Below are 20,820 nucleotides of genomic sequence, written 5' to 3'. Positions count from 1 at the left end.
GTAGTTTCCTAACTTTGTTGTTGTACCACGGTGGGTTTTTCCCGTCCCTCACAGTTTTGCTCGGCACGTACCTGTCTAAAACGCATTTTACGATTGCCTTGAACTTTTTCCATAAACACTCAACATTGTCAGTGTCTGAACAGAAATTTTCGTTTTGATCTGTTAGGTAGTCTGAAATCTGCCTTCTATTACTCTTGCTAAACAGATAAACCTTCCTCCCTTTTTTTATATTCCTATTAACTTCCATATTCAGGGATGCTGCAACGGCCTTATGATCACTGATTCCCTGTTCTGCTCTTACAGAGTCGAAAAGTTCGGGTCTGTTTGTTATCAGTAGGTCCAAGATGTTATCTCCACGAGTCGGTTCTCTGTTTAATTGCTCGAGGTAATTTTCGGATAGTGCACTCAGTATAATGTCACTCGATGCTCTGTCCCTACCACCCGTCCTAAACATCTGAGTGTCCCAGTCTATATCTGGTAAATTGAAATCTCCACCTAAGACCATAACATGCTGAGAAAATTTATGTGAAATGTATTCCAAATTTTCTCTCAGTTGTTCTGCCACTAATGCTGCTGAGTCGGGGGGTCGGTAAAAGGAGCCAATTATTAACCTAGCTCGGTTGTTGAGTGTAACCTCCACCCATAATAATTCACAGGAACTATCCACTTCTACTTCACTACAGGATAAACTACTACTAACAGCGACGAACACTCCACCACCGGTTGCATGCAATCTATCCTTTCTAAACACCGTCTGTGCCTTTGTAAAAATTTCGGCAGAATTTATCTCTGGCTTCAGCCAGCTTTCTGTACCTATAACGATTTCAGCTTCGGTGCTTTCTATCAGCGCTTGAAGTTCCGGTACTTTACCAACGCAGCTTCGACAGTTTACAATTACAATACCGATTGCTGCTTGGTCCCCGCATGTCCTGACTTTGCCCCGCACCCGTTGAGGCTGTTGCCCTTTCTGCACTTGCCCGAGGCCATCTAACCTAAAAAACCGCCCAGCCCACGCCACACAACCCCTGCTACCCGTGTAGCCGCTTGTTGCGTGTAGTGGACTCCTGACCTATCCAGCGGAACCCGAAACCCCACCACCCTATGGCGCAAGTCGAGGAATCTGCAGCCCACATTGTCGCAGAACCGTCTCAGCCTCTGATTCAGTACAGAGATGCATCACATGCACGTCACAACAGATGCTCAAAGAGTCCTCCAGGGGACTGCAGATGATGGGGGTAGCAGCGATTGTCATGCATGATACACATAATCGTACTTTGGCTTACACCGTGTTGGCGGGCCACTTGCCTGGAAATTGCACTGGGGTTCGTCTCAATATCCTGTAGAATCTGGTCCTCCAAATCTGGTGTACGAACAGTCCGCCGTCTCGCCGCACGTTCGTCTGTCTGAAAGAACCCAGGATCACACAAACGCTCAAAAAGTGCTTGAAATGAGTGACGAAGTTGGTGTCTGTGAGAGTACTTGTTGTGGTATAGCCTTGCTGCCCCTCTACCGTTTCTGTCTGCTTGGCCATACGCAGACACCGTCTCGGCTTGTTTCCGACATGAATAACGGACCATTATGCTGCTTATAGTACGCTGCGTCAATCACACAGAATGCATCACACAAGGAACACACGGTACGTGGTCAGAGAAACTGTTATTCGCCAGCACCATCTATTAGCACCATCTACCGTGGCAACGATGCATTTACAGACACATGTTCATTGGATCTTTCTTCCTCCATTTCCAGTCAGGAATACGTCCCTGCTGTTTGTCGATTTTATTAACGTTCACCCTGTATGCGGGCAGTTTAGTGTTTGCTCTGAACCACGTACGAGGTGCATTCAAGTTCTAAGGCCTCCGATTTTTTTTCTCCGGACTGGAAAGAGATAGAAACATGCGCATTGTTTTAAAATGAGGCCGCGTTCATTGTCAATACGTCCCAGAGATGGCAGCATCGTACGGCAGATGTAATTTTACCGCCAGCGCCGAGAATGAGAACTGTTTTAAATACTTAAAATGGCGACGATTTCCTTACTTGAACAGCGCGCAATCATTCGTTTTCTGAATTTGCGTGGTGTGAAACCAATTGAAATTCATCGACAGTTGAAGGAGACATGTGGTGATGGAGTTATGGATGTATCGAAAGTGCGTTCGTGAGTGCGACAGTTTAATGAAGGCAGAACATCGTGTGACAACAAACCGAAACAACCTCGGGCTCGCACAAGCCGGTCTGACGACACGATCGAGAATGTGGAGAGAATTGTTTTGGGGGATCGCCGAATGACTGTTGAACAGATCGCCTCCAGAGTTGGCATTTCTGTGGGTTCTGTGCACACAATCCTGCATGACGACCTGAAAATGCGAAAAGTGTCATCCAGGTGGGTGCCACGAATGCTGACGGACGACCACAGGGCTGCCCGTGTGGCATGTTGCCCAGCAATGTTGACGCGCAATGACAGCATGAATGGGACTTTCTTTTCGTCGGTTGTGACAATGGATGAGACGTGGATGCCATTTTCCAATCCAGAAACAAAGCGCCAGTCAGCTCAATGGAAGCACACACATTCACCGCCACCAAAAAAATTTCGGGTAACCGCCAGTGCTGAAAAAATGATGGTGTCCATGTTCTGGGACAGCGAGGGCGTAATCCTTACCCATTGCGTTCCAAAGCGCACTACGGTAACAGGTGCATCCTACGAAAATGTTTTGAAGAACAAATTCCTTCCCGCACTGCAACAAAAACGTCCGGGGAGGGCTGCGCGTGTGCTGTTTCACCAAGACAGCGCACCCACACATCGAGCTAACGTTACGCAAGAGTTTCTTCGTGATAACAACTTTGAAGTGATTCCTCATGCTCCCTACTCAACTGACCTGGCTCCTAGTGACTTTTGGCTTTTTCCAACAATGAAAGACACTCTCCGTGGCCGCACATTCACCAGCCGTGCTGCTATTGCCTCAGCGATTTTCCAGTGGTCAAAACAGACTCCTAAAGAAGCCTTCGCCGCTACCATGGAATCATGGCGTCAGCGTTGTGAAAAATGTGTACGTCTGCAGGGCGATTACGTCGAGAAGTAACGCCAGTTTCATCGATTTCGGGTGAGTAGTTAATTAGAAAAAAAATCGGAGGCCTTAGGACTTGAATGCACCTCGTATTTTCACAGGTTTGTATCGTGGCACATGTTCAAGTTAACTTAAACTGCGTGATGTATTTAGATTCAGCTCATCTTGTACTGACCATTCCATCGCGTATCTCATTTTTCTTTTTCCTTCTTTTATATTGTAGACATGTTCTCCTTTGCGTGTCACCTCCTCTAGTATTCACTTTGTGTTTGGCTCAGCTTCTCACTACGTTGCACGATATGTTCATGATCACCTCACAACTCCTTCATTAGTGCCTTGAAACGGACATGACGTCCGAATCGCGTAATGACAGGCTTTGCGCAAGACGCCGTCGGATCATCGGTGTGAACATCCGACGGCCGTTGCCACTGGTCCGTGGCGGCTGGAGGAGCGGCGAACGAAGCAGTCCTGTCCGCGGGAAGTCTGTCTCAGTGGTTTCCAACTGTCTTAGACCCTGAGTGCAATTTGACATTACATAGTACATCCACTCCTTCCCCCCTCTACAGTCTGTTGCCGCCCCTTCCCCCACATTATCACACCCAACGAAACTTAGAATGAAAGATTTTTCTTGGAACGCTTTTATCATATACAGGGTGGTCCATTGATCGTGACCGGGTCAAATATCTCACGAAATAAGCTCAAACGAAAAAACTACAAAGAACGAAACTTGTCTAGCTTCAAGGGGGAAACCAGACGGCGCTATGGTTGGCCCGCTAAATGGCGCTGCTATAGGTCAAACGAATATCAACCGCGGTTTTTTTAACAGGAATCTCCACATTTTATTTCATATTCGCGTAGTACGTAAGGAAATATGAATGTTTTAGTTGGACCATTTTTTTCGCTTTGTGATATGTAGATGGCGCTGTAATAGTCGCAAAAATACGGCTCAAATTTTAGACGAACAGTTGGTAACAGGTAGGTTTTTAAATTAAAATACAGAACGTAGGTACGTTTGAACATTTTATTTCGGTTGTTCCAATGTGATGCATGTACCTTTGTGAACTTATCATTTCTGACAACGCATGCTGTTACAGCGTGATTACCTGTAAATACCACATTAATGCAATAAATACTCAAAATCATGTCCGCCAACCTCAATGCATTTGGCAATACGTGTAACGACATTCCTCTCAACAGCGAGTAGTTCGCCTTCCGTAATGTTCGCACATGCATTGACAATGCGCTGACGCATGATGTCAGGCGTTGTCGGTGGATCACGATAGCAAATATCCTTCAACTTTCCCCACAGAAAGAAATCCGGGGACGTCAGATCCGGTGAATGTGCGGGCCATGGTATTGTGCTTCGACGACCAATCCACCTGTCATGAAACATGCTATTCAATACCGCTTCAACCGCACGCGAGCTATGTGCCGGACATGTATCATGTTGGAAGCACATCGCCATTGTCATGCAATGCAACATCTTGTAGTATCATCGGTAGAACATTACGTAGGAAATCAGCATACACTGCACCATTTAGATTGCCATCGATAAAATGGGTGGCCAATTATCCTTCCTCCCATAATGCCGCATCACACATTAGCCCGCCAAGGGTCGCTGATGTTCCACTTGTCGCAGCCATCGTAGATTTTCCGTTGCCCAATAGTGCATATTATGCCGGTTTACGTTACCGCTGTTGGTGAATGACGCTTCGTCGCTAAATAGAACGCGTGCAAAAAACCTGTCATCGTCCCGTAGTTTCTCTTGTGCCCAGGGGCAGAACTGTACACGACATTCAAAGTCGTCGCCATGCAATTCCTGGTGCATAGAAATATGGTACGGGTGCCGTCGATGTTGATGCAGCATTCTCAGCACCGACGTTTTTGAGATTCCCGATTCTCGTGCAATTTGTCTGCTACTGATGTGCGGATTAGCCTCGACAGCAGCTAAACCACCTATTTGGGTATCATAATTTGTTGCAGGTCGTGGTTGACGTTTCACATGTGGCTGAACACTTCCTGTTTCCTTAAATAACGTAACTATCCGGCGAACGGTCCGGACACTTGGATGATGTCGTCCAGGATATCGAGCAGCATACATAGCAGACGCCCGTTGGGCATTTTGATCACAATAGCCATACATCAACACGATATCGACCTTTTCCGCAATTGGTAAACGGTCTATTTTAACATGGGTAATATATCACGAAGCAAATACCGTCCGCATTGGCGGAATGTTACGTAATACCACGTATTTATAAGTTTGTGACTATTACAGCGCCATCTGTCACAAAGCGAAAAAAATGGTCCAACTAAAATATTGATATTTCTTTACGTACTACACGAATATGTAATAAAAAACGGGGGTTCCTGTTTTTAAAAAAGCAGTTGATATCCATTTGACCTATGGGAGCCATCTATCAGGCCAACCATAGCGCCATCTTGTTTCCCCCTTCGAGCTAGACGAGTTTCGTTCTTTGTAGTTTTTTCGTTTAATGCTTATTTCGTGAGATATTTGGCCCTGTCATTATTAATGGACCACCCTATATATATTTTGTTGTTTTAGAATGAATGGCAAAGGGATTCATAGTGCATCGGAAATGCTACCCACAACTCTTTCTGAGATAAGATAGCTAACTATCCAAAGTGAGGGTAGACACTTGTTACAAAACATACTTTCCAAGCGTTGCTCTTCTCCATTGCGGCACTTGTTTGACCTGCGCACAGCAATCCCATTTAAAATCAACCAAGTTAAAACGAGTGCGCTATACTTACTGTTTGTAAATTACTTGATCGTTGCACTCCTTCCGAACTGGCAGGAAGTGGAACACTTCAGGCTTAATGCTTTGTGTCTGACCGCAGCCACTAACAGAAATAATAATAATAATACTGTCTACAGCACAATAGTAGCCCTCATGTAGTTACTGCTGTGTCGTGCTGTCAATTCACTTATTTGTTTCGAAGCGAGTAGTGAAGCAGTTTCTGCACTACTGCTGGTGCTATTTACAACTTGGAGAATACATTTTTTGAGAAAATTAGCATTTTTTACATATACGTCTCACTTTTACCATCAGTGATGTACAGAACAAAGCACAACGTAGGTGTGTAGTGGGTGGACTATGTGAGAAACCTGTAATATCCACCGAATTGATGCTACTAATTGAGAAAAGGTAATTATTGATAACGCATACAATGAAGAGGAAAAGAAACTGATACACCTGCCCAATACAGTGTAGGGCCCCCGCGAGCAAGCATAAGTGCCGCAAGACAACGTGGCATGGACTAAAGTACTGTCTGAAGCAGTGCTGCAGCGAATTGACACCATGAATCCTCCACGGCTGTCAATAAATCCGTAAGACAAAGACAGGATGGAGATCTCTTCTGAATAGCACGATCCAAGGCATGCCATATATGCTCAGTAACCTTCATGTCTGGGAAGTCTGGTGGCCAGCGGAAGCGTTTTAACTCAGAAGAGTGTTCCTGGAACGACTCTGCAACAATTCCGGACGTGTGGGGTATCGCGTTGTCTTGCTGGAATTGTCCAAGTCTGTAGCAATGCACAATGGACATGAATGGATGTAGGTGATCAGGCAGGTTTCTTACATAAGTGTCACCTGTCAGAGTCGTATCTAGATGAATCAGGGATCCCACATCACTCAAAATGTACACGCCCCACACCATTACAGAGCCTCCAGCCCTGTTGATGGATACATGAAGTTGTCCTCATACCCGTCCATGTCCAGGCGCTCGATATAATTTGGAACGATACTCGTCCGACCAGGCAACACGTTTCCAGTCATCAATAGTCCAATGTCGGTGTTGACGGGCCCAGGTGATGCGAAAAGCTTTGTGTCGTGCAGTCATTAAGGGTACACGAATGGGCTTTCGGCTCCGAAAGCCCATATCGATGATGTTTCGTTGAATATTTCGCACGCTGGCACTTGTTGATTGCCCAGCACTGAAATCTGTAGCAATTTGCGAAAGGGTCGCACTTCCGTTAAGTTGAACGATTCTTTTCAGTCGCCGCTGGTTCCTTTCTTGAAGGATCTTTTTCCGGCCGCAGCGACGTCGGAGATTTGATGTTTTAACCGGATTCCTGATATTCACGGTACACTCATGAAAATCCACACTTCATCGCTATCTCGGAAATGCTGTGTCCCACCGCTCGTGCGCCGACTGTAACACCACGTTAAAACTCACTTAAATTTTGATAACCTGCCATTTTCGCAGCAGTAACCGATTTAAAATGTTCAAATGTGTGTGAATTCCTAAGGTACCAAACTGCTGAGGTCATCGGTCCCTAGACTTACACACTACTTAAACCAACTCATGCTAAGGACAAAATACACATCCATGCCCGAAGGAGGACTCGAACCTCCGGCGGGAGGGGCCGCGCGATTCGTGATATGGCACCTGTAACTGCGCGGCCACTGCGCGCAGTAGCCGATTTAACAACTGTGCCAGACACTTGTTGTCTTATACAGGCGTTACTGACCACAGTGCCGTATTCTGCCTGTCTACATATGTCTGTATTAGAATGCGCATGCCTATAACAGTTTCTTTATAGCTTCAGTTTATAATGAATATTAGAGACTTAGAAAGATATGATAATAATGATTTTTTGAAAATACTTTAATTTCATGATTCAAACAGAATCGAATCGTTTAGCTTTCACCCCTCAGAAAATTTCATTTTTCCTCTCGGGGAATAATTACCCCAAGGTTGGGAACCATTGGTCTATCTGATGATGCGTTTGTACCAGCGTTGAAGCTGCTGAAGGGAGGTTTGAGTCGGTCAGTGAAGATGGTCGTTAGCGTTCCTTTAACATTGACCTTCAACATCTTCTGCCCCCTTCTGATAACTGGATACAGTCTGTCATATGGTGGCTGCACTGACTTACGTACCGTGCTTTTGGGCAGAGACTTGATCACAATTCCACAGGTCGTTGAAAATAAAAGGGAGGCCAGTCTGTTGGTCCCTCGGGGCAGCGAGACCAAGCTGCCGAATTTGTGAACGCAGCTTGCGGACCAAGTCTGATGCGTGGAAGATATCGTTCGGCATGTTGCTGAGGAATTCGCTGGGCAGCGGGATCGGTTGGCCATAGCTTTTAGGTCTTCCTTGACGGACACGCGGAGGCCCGGGAGGACGGTTGGTAGTGATTCTGTCCACCATTGCGAGTCATGACACTGAAGGGATGCTTTCAGTATTTCAGAGGGTTTCAAATGGCTCTGAGCACAATGGGACTTAACTTCTGAGGTGATCAGTCCCCTAGAACTTAGAACTACTTAAACCTAACTAACCTAAGGACATCACACACATTCATACCCGAGTTAGGATTCGAACCTGCGACCGTAGCGGTCCTGCGCTTCCAGACTGAAGCGCCTAGAACCGCTCGGCCACACCGGCCGGCGCTTTCAGTAGTCTGTGCATACGTTCTGCCAAGTACAGTCAACGCTCTGGATGGCAGCAACAAACAACACTGTCGGTCACGTTTTCTAACGTCAGGCACACCAAATGTTTCAGCTGGTCACATGCAACAGCTTCTGGAAGATCATATGTTTTCAGAATGAGATTTTGACTCTGCAGCGGAGTGTGCGCTGATATGAAACTTCCTGGCAGATTAAAACTGTGTGCCGGACTTCTGCCTGCGGTTCGCAGGAGAGCTTCTGTAAAGTTTGGAAGGTAGGAGACGAGGTAAAAGCAGAAGTAAAGCGGTGAGGACGGGGCGTGAGTCGTGCTTGGGTAGCTCAGATGGTAGAGCACTTGCCCGCGAAACGCCAAGGGCCCGAGTTCGAGTCTCAGTCCAGCACACAGTTTTAATCTGCCAGGAAGTTTCGTCATATGTTTTTGTTATCGACACATAAACTACAAGTATTTTGTTAATCATAAAACATGCTTAGTGTACGGTGCAATGTACAGTTCAATTAATTATAGTAATGATACTGTTGGAATACCGAAGTTTACGTAAGTACCAGCATGATTTTACATGTAGCAATTCCTATAGGTAAATTTCGTGTTTGCCGAATTTCTATGCCGTATTTTTTGGATCTTCATGGTCATATGGAATTTCAGGCATATGAATTTCATAAATTACATCTCTGTAATGCATTTAGTGTGTCCCAGTGTGGTTTATACAGAGTAAAATTACGTGTTAAACAATAACTACAACAGGCATATTGGCAATGCATGTATATAAATCTAAGCTAGTCTTTATTTTTTTGGACCGAATTCCTTTGAAAAACAGCAAGCTAACACCACACTGGGTAACCAACGAAAGACGGGAATAAGTGACCGCCTACGCAGTATTTTTAGATACGCGCTTCTCACCTTGCAGCTTCTGGTAAATTCTCTTTCCCGAGAAACAAAAATCGTAACTCACATGAGATGAAACATTGGAGTCCTGTCTTTCACCAGAACTGCTGAAAGCCACACAGAAACATGATGCAACAACAGAGAACTCTAACCTACATATTATCGTCAACAGCAATGGTAACTAAGCTTTCGAATCGGATATCAAAATGTTTATTTACTACTTCTCCATCGTCTGCTTTCTCTATAAATACCAACGACCTACGTAGATATAGTTCTTTGATAGATACGTAAGACAGAACTTCCTAGCGTGAAACAAGACACACTTCATCGAAGCCAGAGATGTAATAACGGTAAATAACAGTTATATAGATAATCGCCAGTATCTGTAGGGTAAGATACATCGGTAATTACAGAAATGCACGTGTTAAATTAATGTTACCAAAATAATGAAGCAGCTCACACATTGCAAGCTTTATGCTTGAGTGCATTTGTACATGAAAAGAAGCACAACATATTTGGGATTTATTATCCGAAACGCGTCATGTGGCCAATTAATGAAGAAAAAATTTCGACTGATGGTAGCAAATGTTTTTGATATACAAAACCATATGATTCCGTGCTAGCAGACTATATCACTTAACATGATGTTGCAAAACATGGAGGTTAAGTTTCTGATTGGCTTAAAATATGGCCGCGCCTTGAGCAGTCTATGATGTCTGTATAGGTCGTCCTTTCGTTGCCGGATGGTAGGCTGTAGTCCTAATGTGCTTCATGTCCACTAAGTTGCCGAGTGCTTTGAATAAGTACGACTCGAATTGACAGCCCTGGTCAGTTGTTAATACGTAGCGGTACTCCAAAACATCCATCCCTGGAAGAAATGTGGTAGCAGCAGTTACAGTGTTTAACGTTGCAGTAAAGTAACTATGCTTACACCCGCCTTATTTTGGTGATCTCGAAAATAGCCGACGCCTCGTACCATACCGTGTAAAATTTTATTTCGAGGAATACATTAGTGGGAAGCAGTATAAAGCCATGGATATTTGTAGAAGAATTAACATTATCTGTTGGAATAGTTGTGCACAGTGTGAAATGCGATAAACCGATAAATGCAGTCAAATGGTATCGTATTTTATGTCATTACTGTAGTATAATACAAGACATCAACGATTCAGGTGGCAGAGGGTGTAACTCTGTTTAAAGGCAGTCGACTTTGTGCGCTTTTAGTGTGTGCTTACGTGCCTTTCCTGCAGATAGGAAACAGACCCATTAGTGACTGTGCGTGTTGCGTACATCAACCACGATTGTGGCAGTGCCACACGGAAAACATTTATCGTGTGATGAAGAAGGAAAAATCTGTGCTTACAAGGAAATGAGACTCTATAATCGTCAAATCGCCAATACGTTAAACCGTTCAAGTACAATGACTGAAAATTGCGTTAGGTTGGGTGCACGACAAGGACAGAAATAAGGGCAAAGTAGAAAATTGTCTGAGGTATCTAAACTGTTACTTTTGCGGGAAAAAATGACCACAACGAATTATTCATCTCGAATTGTTGCTGATTTACAATTGCCAGTTTACAGTAACTCTCAGACGTGTATTAAAGATTTTGGAAAATGGAAAACACCTTGTATTCAAGGAACGACTGCAGAAACCTGAGCCAACACCGAAATATAAATAGACTAGAGTTTGTTGAAAAACATAGGTCATGGACCTTAGAATCGGATAAAGTGATCTTCAGTGATAGGAAAACACATAACTTGGATCGGCCGGATGGATTTCCATATTATTAGCACGATCTGAGGACGAAACAGCAGGTAAGAATGAGTAGAAATTTTGTTGACGGAAATGTTATGATTTGGACAGCCTTTAGCGCTAAAGGTAAAACACGCATTGCTCTTGGTTAAATACCGTAATAGAATGAACTCCAATGCGTACACTGAGAAACTAGAGACAAAATTTATTAGAATATATGATGACGTAGGGGGCGAAAGTCTAATATTACATGAAGATAATGGTTCTGTGCATGTTTCTGCAACCACAACCAAAAATTGGTTTGAAGGCATATCGATGGCTTGTCCTGGACTGCACGTAACCAGCATTTGAACCCCGTGGAAAATCTTTGGGGAATACTCGCAAGGCGTGTTTATCGCAGCGGAAGTCAATTTAGGGCATTATGTGAGCTGAAAAGCGATGCAAGAAGAATGGAAGACAGTTTCACTGCAAGAACCACAAAACCTGACATCAATGTCGAAAAGATTTTTTGAGGTGTTTAGGAAGAACGACGTTGGACAAAGTGCCAATGACACAATATCAAAACAGGGCAGTGAGTGCATTGATACCAATTTTCATCCAGGAAATGTTAACGCCTTATTTTTTTGCTCGTGTTATGAAAGAAGTTATGTAATTTTTTAATGGTTGATTGTGTCTTATGTGTATCTACTACTTTTATAATAAATTCGAAACATGTATCCTTCAGACATTGTACTGTTGCTTTCGCAGGAACCCGCCCTTTACACTGATTTCCGCTACTGTAGTAATTGCTCACTTTGTCGAACACATACATTTTGAATTTAAAAGGAAAAATCGTAAAAATATGGTCTTTTTCTCGATGAGAGATATAATATGAAATCTAATTTGTTTGTTTCTTTCGTGTCCTTTTTTTTTCAATCGTAGTCAATATTGCACAATATAATTTTTAAGCTTTCATCTTTTTCTCCCCTTGTGGATTATATAGTTGATCCTTTCGACAGCTGACAATGACATCAATTGGTAAAGCAGGAACGCTATGACGTCTTGTGAGAACTTGCAAAAAATATTTCATAAATACTGGTAAATTGTGGACTAGGGAGTTGTTTACTGAAACTCTTTTTTTTTCAGGTAATTCCGTGGACATGCGTACCTGAACATAGGTACCATTCAACCGATATGAGTGGAGTTATATTAACTATGCGAGGTGACGAAAGCTGCTCTTCTTAGTACGGTTGTGTGCTGACTGGAAGGTAAGTGGAAACTGTTTACACGGTACCATTGTGTTTTTAACGCACATTTTAACGTAGAGTTCACTGGAAAAAATGCGGACTGTTGTAACGTAAAGTCACTAAAGCTGTGGCGCCTTAGAATTTGGCCACCGTGGCTCTGGAGTGTTCATGCATCTGAGACAATGAAGACTACTTCTAACGTTTTCTGAATGCACGTAGTTTGAAGACTGAGGAGGATGTTACGGAATAGCTCCGCCTGCACCGCAATTTTACAGAATATGAGATATTACATGTTCTACGATAAGGAACAAAACTCTGTGTATATCAACTATTTATAGTCCAGTGTCAGTGGATGTACGAATAAGTTTCGCTATAGTGGGTTCGCCGACCGTTTATGGTATCGTAAAAGGTGGTCGCGAATCATAATCCCACATTGGGTACAGATTTTAATTTCAAATGCGCCTTCCCTGTGTCAATTTGTAACTCATCCCATAAATACAAGAGAAAGAGAGAAGTAAACGGTTTTTTCAAATTTTTAAGAATTGTGAAAACTGCTGATGCAGCATTCTTCCATAACCTGACTGTTCCGAACTTGGGATAGATCTCAGGAATTAAAAATGAGAAGCATAATTGACAAGAGTAGTAACTGTCTATTACAACTTGTACTGCTAATGGTTTTTACGTAATTACCTGGATTACGCGTTTTGCTGGTTGTCAGGCTCCGAATAACTGTTGGCGAGCAGATAAGTTTGATGATAACGGACCGTATTTGTATTAAACAGGGTGTTACAAAAAGGTACGGCCAAACTTTCAGGAAACATTCCTCACACACAAATAAAGAAAAGATGTTATGTGGACATGTGTCCGAAAACGCTTAATTTCCATGTTAGAGCTCATTTTAGTTTCGTCCACCTACGCTCAATGGAGCACGTTATCATGATTTCATACGGGATACTCTACCTGTGCTGCTAGAACATGTGCCTTTAGGGCAAGTACGGCACAACATGTGGTTCATGCACGATGGAGCTCCTGCACATTTCAGTCGAAGTGTTCGTACGCTCCTCAACAACAGATTCGGTGACCGATGGATTGGTAGAGGCGGACCAATTCCATGGCCTCCACGCTCTCCTGACCTCAACCCTCTTGACTTTCATTTATGGGGGCATTTGAAAGCTCTTGTCTACGCAACCCTGGTACCAAATGTAGAGACTCTTCGTGCTCGTATTGTGGACGGCTGTGATACAATACGCCATTCTCCAGGACTGCATCAGTGCATCAGGGATTCCATGCGACGGAGGGTGGATGCATGTATCCTCGCTAACGGAGGACATTTTGAACATTTCCTGTAACAAAGTGTTTGAAGTCACGCTGGTACGTTCTGTTGCTGTGTGTTTCCATTCCATGATTAATGTGATTTGAAGAGAAGTAATAAAATGAGCTCTAACATGGAAAGTAAGCGTTTCCGGACACATGTCCACATAACATATTTTCTTTCATTGTGTGTGTTGAATGTTTCCTGAAAGTTTGGCCGTACCTTTTTGTAACACCCTGAATATAATGCATCAAATAATTTCCATTACGATGAATGACATTAATTGGACTTCGTATGATAAATGTAGATCGCAGAGGTTTGACTTTACTTTAGTGTGCAAATCTGCACGTAATGACACGTGCTTCACCCGCAATTCGCCACGCCACCAAACTGATCTCCTTCCAAGTTCACTTACACTGAATCCATATCATTAGTTTACAAACGGTAACAACAGTGATATACAAAGTAAACATGGAAAGAAATAGTAATTAAGATTATCATTACAAAACTTGTAAGATGTAATTACAATAATGCTTACATGCTAAGCTGCTGTAAGAGAGATAACAAGAGGACAGTGCCCAAAGATAGAAGGGGAATCATGGTTCTCTTACTTACAAAGGTATGTCGTAACTGAAATCAGTGATTGTCGTATTAATGTTGAACAACATCTTATGTTCACTTCGATATCGAAATATTTACTTACAATGTGCTAAGAAAGAATCATTATGGTTAACACGGACGACACTGACTCTTCAAATATGGAAATTTATAAACGTTCCTGCACGGGTGAAGCACAGTAAATGGGTGGTTCAAATGGCTCTGAGCACTATGGGACTTAACATCTGAGGTCATCAGTCCCCTAGAACTTATAACTACTTAAACCTAACTAAGCTAAGGACATCACACACATCCATGCCCGAGGCAGGATTCGAACCTGCAACCGTAACGGTCGTGCGGTTCCAGACTGAAGCCCCTAGAACCGCTCGGCCACCCCATTTTTCGTGTTAGGTATTTTGTTGGTCGTTACAATTCTCAAACCTTACTTCTTTTACTGCCCCTCCCCCTCATGTCTTAGCTGTTGGCTTAGGAGTCTTGTGCTGATTCAGATTTTTGGATCGTTCATTTGCAAATGTCAGTTACTTTTTTTTTGCCTTCCTCTATATTTTCTCGTGCAGGATTCTTTTTTCCTATTATCTGTTCTGGTTTACTCTATACCTTAATCAACACACCTGAAAATACTTCTACATACTAGAGTTTTTCCACTGATTTGGCGCGGTTAGCGTACCAAACATTTTTAACTGTCCTTTATCTTTCCATAGTTCATTCCTCAGAATCTCAAACTAATAAATTGTTGCTCTCAAAAACTGTTTACTCGCATGCTTGACCTCCTTGACATGCTTTAAATAATGCTTAGAAAACTCGATTTACAGTGGAAACTTTTATTCTGTGCTGTCTTTGGCGGTAGTATTTTCTATCTTTCACTGATTTCCGTGTTGTACATGAGTTATGTGGTATTCTTGTTCACGATTGAGCACATCAATGCTTTAGGAAAGTTTGGTAGTAGATAATGAAGCAGTATATTTTAACTCTGGTTGTGAAAGCGTTCCACATATTCCGACCAAAAAAAAAAGACAACTTTCTGAAGCATACGATACGAAAATGCCCCTCGGCTGGTGATTTATTTATCAGTCAGGTTTAAGAAAGAAATAAAACCAACAGTGTGCACGTTGTGTGTTCGCCTTGGCCTAGACTCCTAGAGCGTGGGCAGGTGGACGACCCGCAGCTACCAGACTGCTCACGCGACCTACACTTGACTCACGTGTCGGGGACTTCCCTGGACTCTCCCCCCCCCCCCCCCCCCCCCCGCCCCACTTCTTCAGCTGTACCGTCCCAGACACGGTACCGGTCTTCCTCTCTGACGTCAGAGGTTGCACTGGTTCCGCTACGAGTTGTGGCTTCCGTCGTGAGTACCATATTGCGATAAAGGCGCCACATACAGGTAGTACTGAACCTGCACCAGCAATAAATAGGTGTTCAAGACTCTGCCTTGGGTGAAACGCAACTTTATTATTTTTGTAACATCACGCATACATTTTGTCTACAGTGTTTTTATCTTTATCTTATTCAACCCGAAAACAGTTCATAGAGTTTGGCATCATGGAAACCTTAAAAGCCAATGACAAAACTGCATCTTTACTGTAGTAAACAGACAAAAATATAAGAACAAACTATACGCTTTAAGTAGAAGAAAGACACTCCCAGTGATGACCGTATTACATCACCGAAACATATAACGGTGAAGAGAGAAATTTATTTATTTGCTGTCATTTACAAATGACCTGCCACCTTGTTACCAAGACAGCTCGTACTTTCACAATACGAAATGGTATACGAACAGAATATGCAAGTTTTTTGTTATTTCTTATTTTTAAAAAGGATTAATAACATTGCAGCTTTAAATACTTATAAACTTAAAAGTAATTAAGAAACGAAAATCTTAAAATTAGCGACTTTTGTTTGGAAGATAGGAATTTATGAAGACAGAGACGAGGCTATGACGTATATTACATATTCGAAAAAAGTTTTCTAGAATAAACAAGATTTTTAAATTTAAGATGGATAGATAAAAGATAATAAACATTTATGAAATTAACAAAATTTAGGAAAAATGAATTATAAACCATAACCATATTTTTAGGAACAATAAAAATAGAAGATACGAATGACCCTTCACCAAGTGTGTATGACGGTGAGTGTCTTGGAACTGTTCATCAAGCCACCGACTGCCAACCACAGCTCTTCATCTAAATCTAACATATGCTCTAGATTTCATAACGACTAAACCTTAACCTTATTGTTTTAGGCTGTTGTGTTGCTTATTTAGGGTATTTCTTCATTTTCGCTTACGGTCATGTCGGGATCAGGTCATCACCTGATTCAAAATGGTTCAAATGGCTCTGAGCACTATGCGACTTAACTTCTAAGGTCATCAGTCGCCTAGAACTTAGAACTAATTAAACCTAACTAACCTAAGGACATCACACATATCCATGCCCGAGGCAGGACTCGAACCTGCGACCGTAGCGGTCGCTCGGTTCCAGACTGTAGCGCCTAGAACCGCACGGCCATCGCCTGATTCCATGTCGTAATCAATGCTCTGATATACCCTCCATAGGTCGATTTGGATATGTCAGTCAGTGTGTTTAACACGGTCCTTTGGTCTTCGTCTCTGAGCATTGCGTGTTTGGTGTCTTGAATATTGTTGAGCTTTAAGTGTATTGCGTGTCCGATGTCGGAACATAGTCCGAAGGACTTCTCCCCCACATGTACATGTAGGTGTCAGCCTCAGACTAAGTGTGTGGGATGAGGGCGGTGTCGTATTAAGAAGTGGACCATACCGCAGTTAGGATCGATATATTTGAGTTTTAGTCTCTCCCTTACATCGGAAAAGAACAGGTGTAGCCTACGGCCCTTATCACTTGTGTCACACTCACCTTGCCAGGTATCCATCCTCCAGTTTTTAAATTGGCGTTTCGTGTCAATTGGTACTCTAGTGACCTTTCCAACTTCGTCGTGCCTTCCCACCTTAAGTCAGTACACAGCCGCACTATATCTTACCGTAATGTCTGTTGGGTAGATTCCGAGCACCACATAGAGCGATTCCATTGAGGTGCTGCGAAAGCTCCCGATAGTCTAAGTAAGCCCCGCCTTTGCTCTCGTCTGACGAGAGTTCAGTTTGTTGACAGGCTCAACTTGTAAGCCTGTGTACTGGCCGGCGAAGACATAAAACAAAAAATTGTGTTTTGCTCAAACTAGCCTCGTCAAAACATACTGTTGTTCACCCAAGTACCGACACACCGTTTTTTTAATGATGCAGTCGTCATTTGACTGCAGTAATTTTTATTTTATTGTTATACAATCCAGATTCCGGCCTTAGGCAAGCACAAAAACTTATTTATATTTCAGAAGACATCAGACTAGTATGAAATAAAAGCCCTTGACGCAAGACGTATCTGGTCATATAGGCCAGATCTGTCAGTAGTAAAAGTGAGAACATTTCTAAAATGCGCTTTAGAGATATTCTAACTTTACTAATGACAGATGTGGCCTATACGAGCAGGTACGCATTTTCGACAAGAGCTTGTACTTCGTACCAGTCTGATGTCTTTTGACATATAAATAAGTTTTTGTACTTTAAAATGGCCTAAGTCCTAAACCTGGATCGTGTAACGATAAAGCAAAAATTCTTACAGTCAAATGGCGAGGGCATCATTCACAAAATTTACCATGACTATGGCTCCAGCCAAAATAAAAATCGACGACACAAATAGCGAAATTCCCTCTAGATAAATCTCACCTACAAACTTTGAGGGATCACGTTTGGTCAAGGAATATATCGTTTGGAACCAGTCGGGCATTAGTGTGGCTCATTGGTCCAAGAGCCCAATGCACCTAGGCAACACGTATATACTGTAACTGCTTCTAAGCCTTCAGTGTGGGTTGCCAATTGCCACCAGAACCTAAGCATTGAGCTCATGGCATGATTGTGTGTCACGGTGAAATGACGGGGCAACGTAAGAAACCGTCATCGGTTCCAAAGCACCAGTTTCAGAACTGGAGACATTCACACCACGGTAGTTTTCTTGTGTTTTATGAACGAGCGGGGAGAGCTTCGTCCTGGGCGTGTCCACGATAGAAGACGAGGTGGGAAATCATAACAGTCTGAGAAAACCTCGACCACAACGTGACACTTGCTTCAGACACAGGTCACGTAGGACTCTAGAGTGTATTGTAAGAGCGCAGCCGACATGTCCAACAGCACAACGAGCAGACATTTGATCAATTAGAAAAGCGACTCTTTTTGAAGTGTGGACCAATTTCTTCATTAAAATATTAATGACACAGCCACTCATACATCTGGCTCGTACATTTGTGCTCCGCAATCCACTTTATGGTGCATGGTGGAGGGTACTTAAGTAACACTACAGTTTCCCACTTTTTTATCCATTCTCAAATTGGGAACAAGCCGGAAATTGCTCGTGAGCCTTCGTCCGAACTCGAATTTGTGCGTCCATGGTCATTTACGTATGTTCTAATTAAAACCTACATTCTTTGAATTTTAACAGTAATGTGCTCCATCATTCATAATACCTCACTTGTAGTGCCTCCAAATGGAGTTCGGTAAGCATCTCCTTGAAGATTAGAGTTTACTAAACGAACGCACGAAGAGTTGTGCCACTCTTCTTTAATCTCCTCTATTAAACCTATATGATAATGATCCCAGAACCTACCAGTACTGGAGATTGGGTCGATGGATGATTTTGTGAGCCATTTATTTCGCGGGAGCATTGTCCTTCCTTAATCTTCTTCCAGTGATTCTGACTCTGGTATCTGTTCCAACTACTTTAACGTGGTCTTTTCACTTTAGGCTGCGCCAGAGAAATATTCCCGAATTGTTTAGAGTGCTTGCGATATCTAATGATTTATCGCTACTCTGGTAACGGGAAAATAGTGAGGCATTCCTCCTATTTGCATGTAACACGTTACATGTATATATGCTGTGGTCAATTGACAGTTTCTATCTAAATCAACCGTAGTTATTTTCAGCTATTGATACTTTCTAGGGTATTTAAACAAGTGTCCCTTGTTCCTACTGGCGATTGAACTGGTTAAAATTTTAAAAAATGTTTCCATAAACACATGACTGTGAACAAATACTTGTTGAGATGTAGGCCATTCTAATCTGTGATCGTCATCTATCTTTTTACACTTTAGCAAGTGCTCAATGAGATTACAGCTCTGACACCCTTCAGCCCCCATCCAAAGACGACTGGCTCAAATTGAATTTTCTCATAGTCATGGGACACAAGCTCCCGTAATGTGTGAACGTGGACGATGGTTCTGAGGCAAGAGTGGCCAACATTTCAGCTCGCGGGCCGTGCCCCAGCACGAGTACTAAAGCTGTTAGGCTGGCTGCACATTTCCACCCACTGCAACGCTATGCTGTCCGAGCGCGAGGAGGGGGAAGAGGGGAACACAGCGAACGGGCCACATTTAAATGGCAGTACGACTTCGTTTTATATTTCATATTTCTCAACAACGTAAAAACAAAACAAATTTTCAACTTATTTAATTATTTTTGGCGTGCTGAAGACGTAATATAATTTTTGCCTGGTACAAACTGTTGGCACGCAGACAATTTTACAGAATTTGGCACTCGGGTTGCCACGTAATTATGAATTATTTAGTTTCATTATGGAAAAAAGATGTTCGATCGAAATATTAAACCACGTTTGCAACCTCTCTATGGAGCCTTGGAAATTGTACCTGAGGAAAACTTTGTAGGCGTCCTCACTAGTCTCAACGTAAAAATATTTGTCATTAAAACTGGAATTACCTTCCAGGTCAATCAGTTACATGTGCACATGCACGGGGCACTTTCAACTGAAATGGGGAAAGGTCTCCAATTCAGCAAGATAACAGTCTTCTCAATACCTTTACAAACCTATCCTTGTAAGTCTTTCAAGGCCACAATAAATTCTTCAAATATCGTATTTCCTTTAAACCAGTGAGTTTAGGGAAATGATTGGTGGTTTTTTTCAGAAGTTGTCCCTTTTACAACACGATTTTCTTTCTAAATGGATCCCCATCAAATGAGAGAGGAGTTACCTTTTGATGTCTTACTGTGGGCAGTGTGCAGTCAAATCCTTTCTGGATGTTCTAGTTTTTGCTCCTGCACTCCTTTTTCCTTATCAGTTTCCAGAATAGCGCGTTTTCAATCGAAAGATCGTTAACCAACGCACTTTTCAGTAATACATGAAGTCTCCATAATCTTCATTTAGTTCCACTAGAAACTGTTCCAAATGACAATGGAATAATGCGTGCGACTTCAGAAATTTTAGTGTTCGTAGCACCAATTTCTTCACGTGCTACATGTACAGAACACTGAATCGCGTCTCTCGATTGTTTTAATTTTTTACTTTTTTATTGTGAACTAAATCTTTAAATTTCTTCTGTATGGCGTTGTAATGTCGTTTCATAACAAATACGGGGTACCCGTCACTTGTGCGAACTGAGAATTCTCATCCTTCTCTTCTACCATTCCCAATCATTTTAAAGGATTGTGATGATTGATCGCTAGACCGCCTCTATTTG

This window comes from Schistocerca cancellata, chromosome 2, assembly GCF_023864275.1.
Source record: "Schistocerca cancellata isolate TAMUIC-IGC-003103 chromosome 2, iqSchCanc2.1, whole genome shotgun sequence".
Classification (NCBI taxonomy): Eukaryota; Metazoa; Arthropoda; class Insecta; order Orthoptera; family Acrididae; genus Schistocerca; species Schistocerca cancellata.
This window is presented reverse-complemented; position numbering follows the sequence as displayed.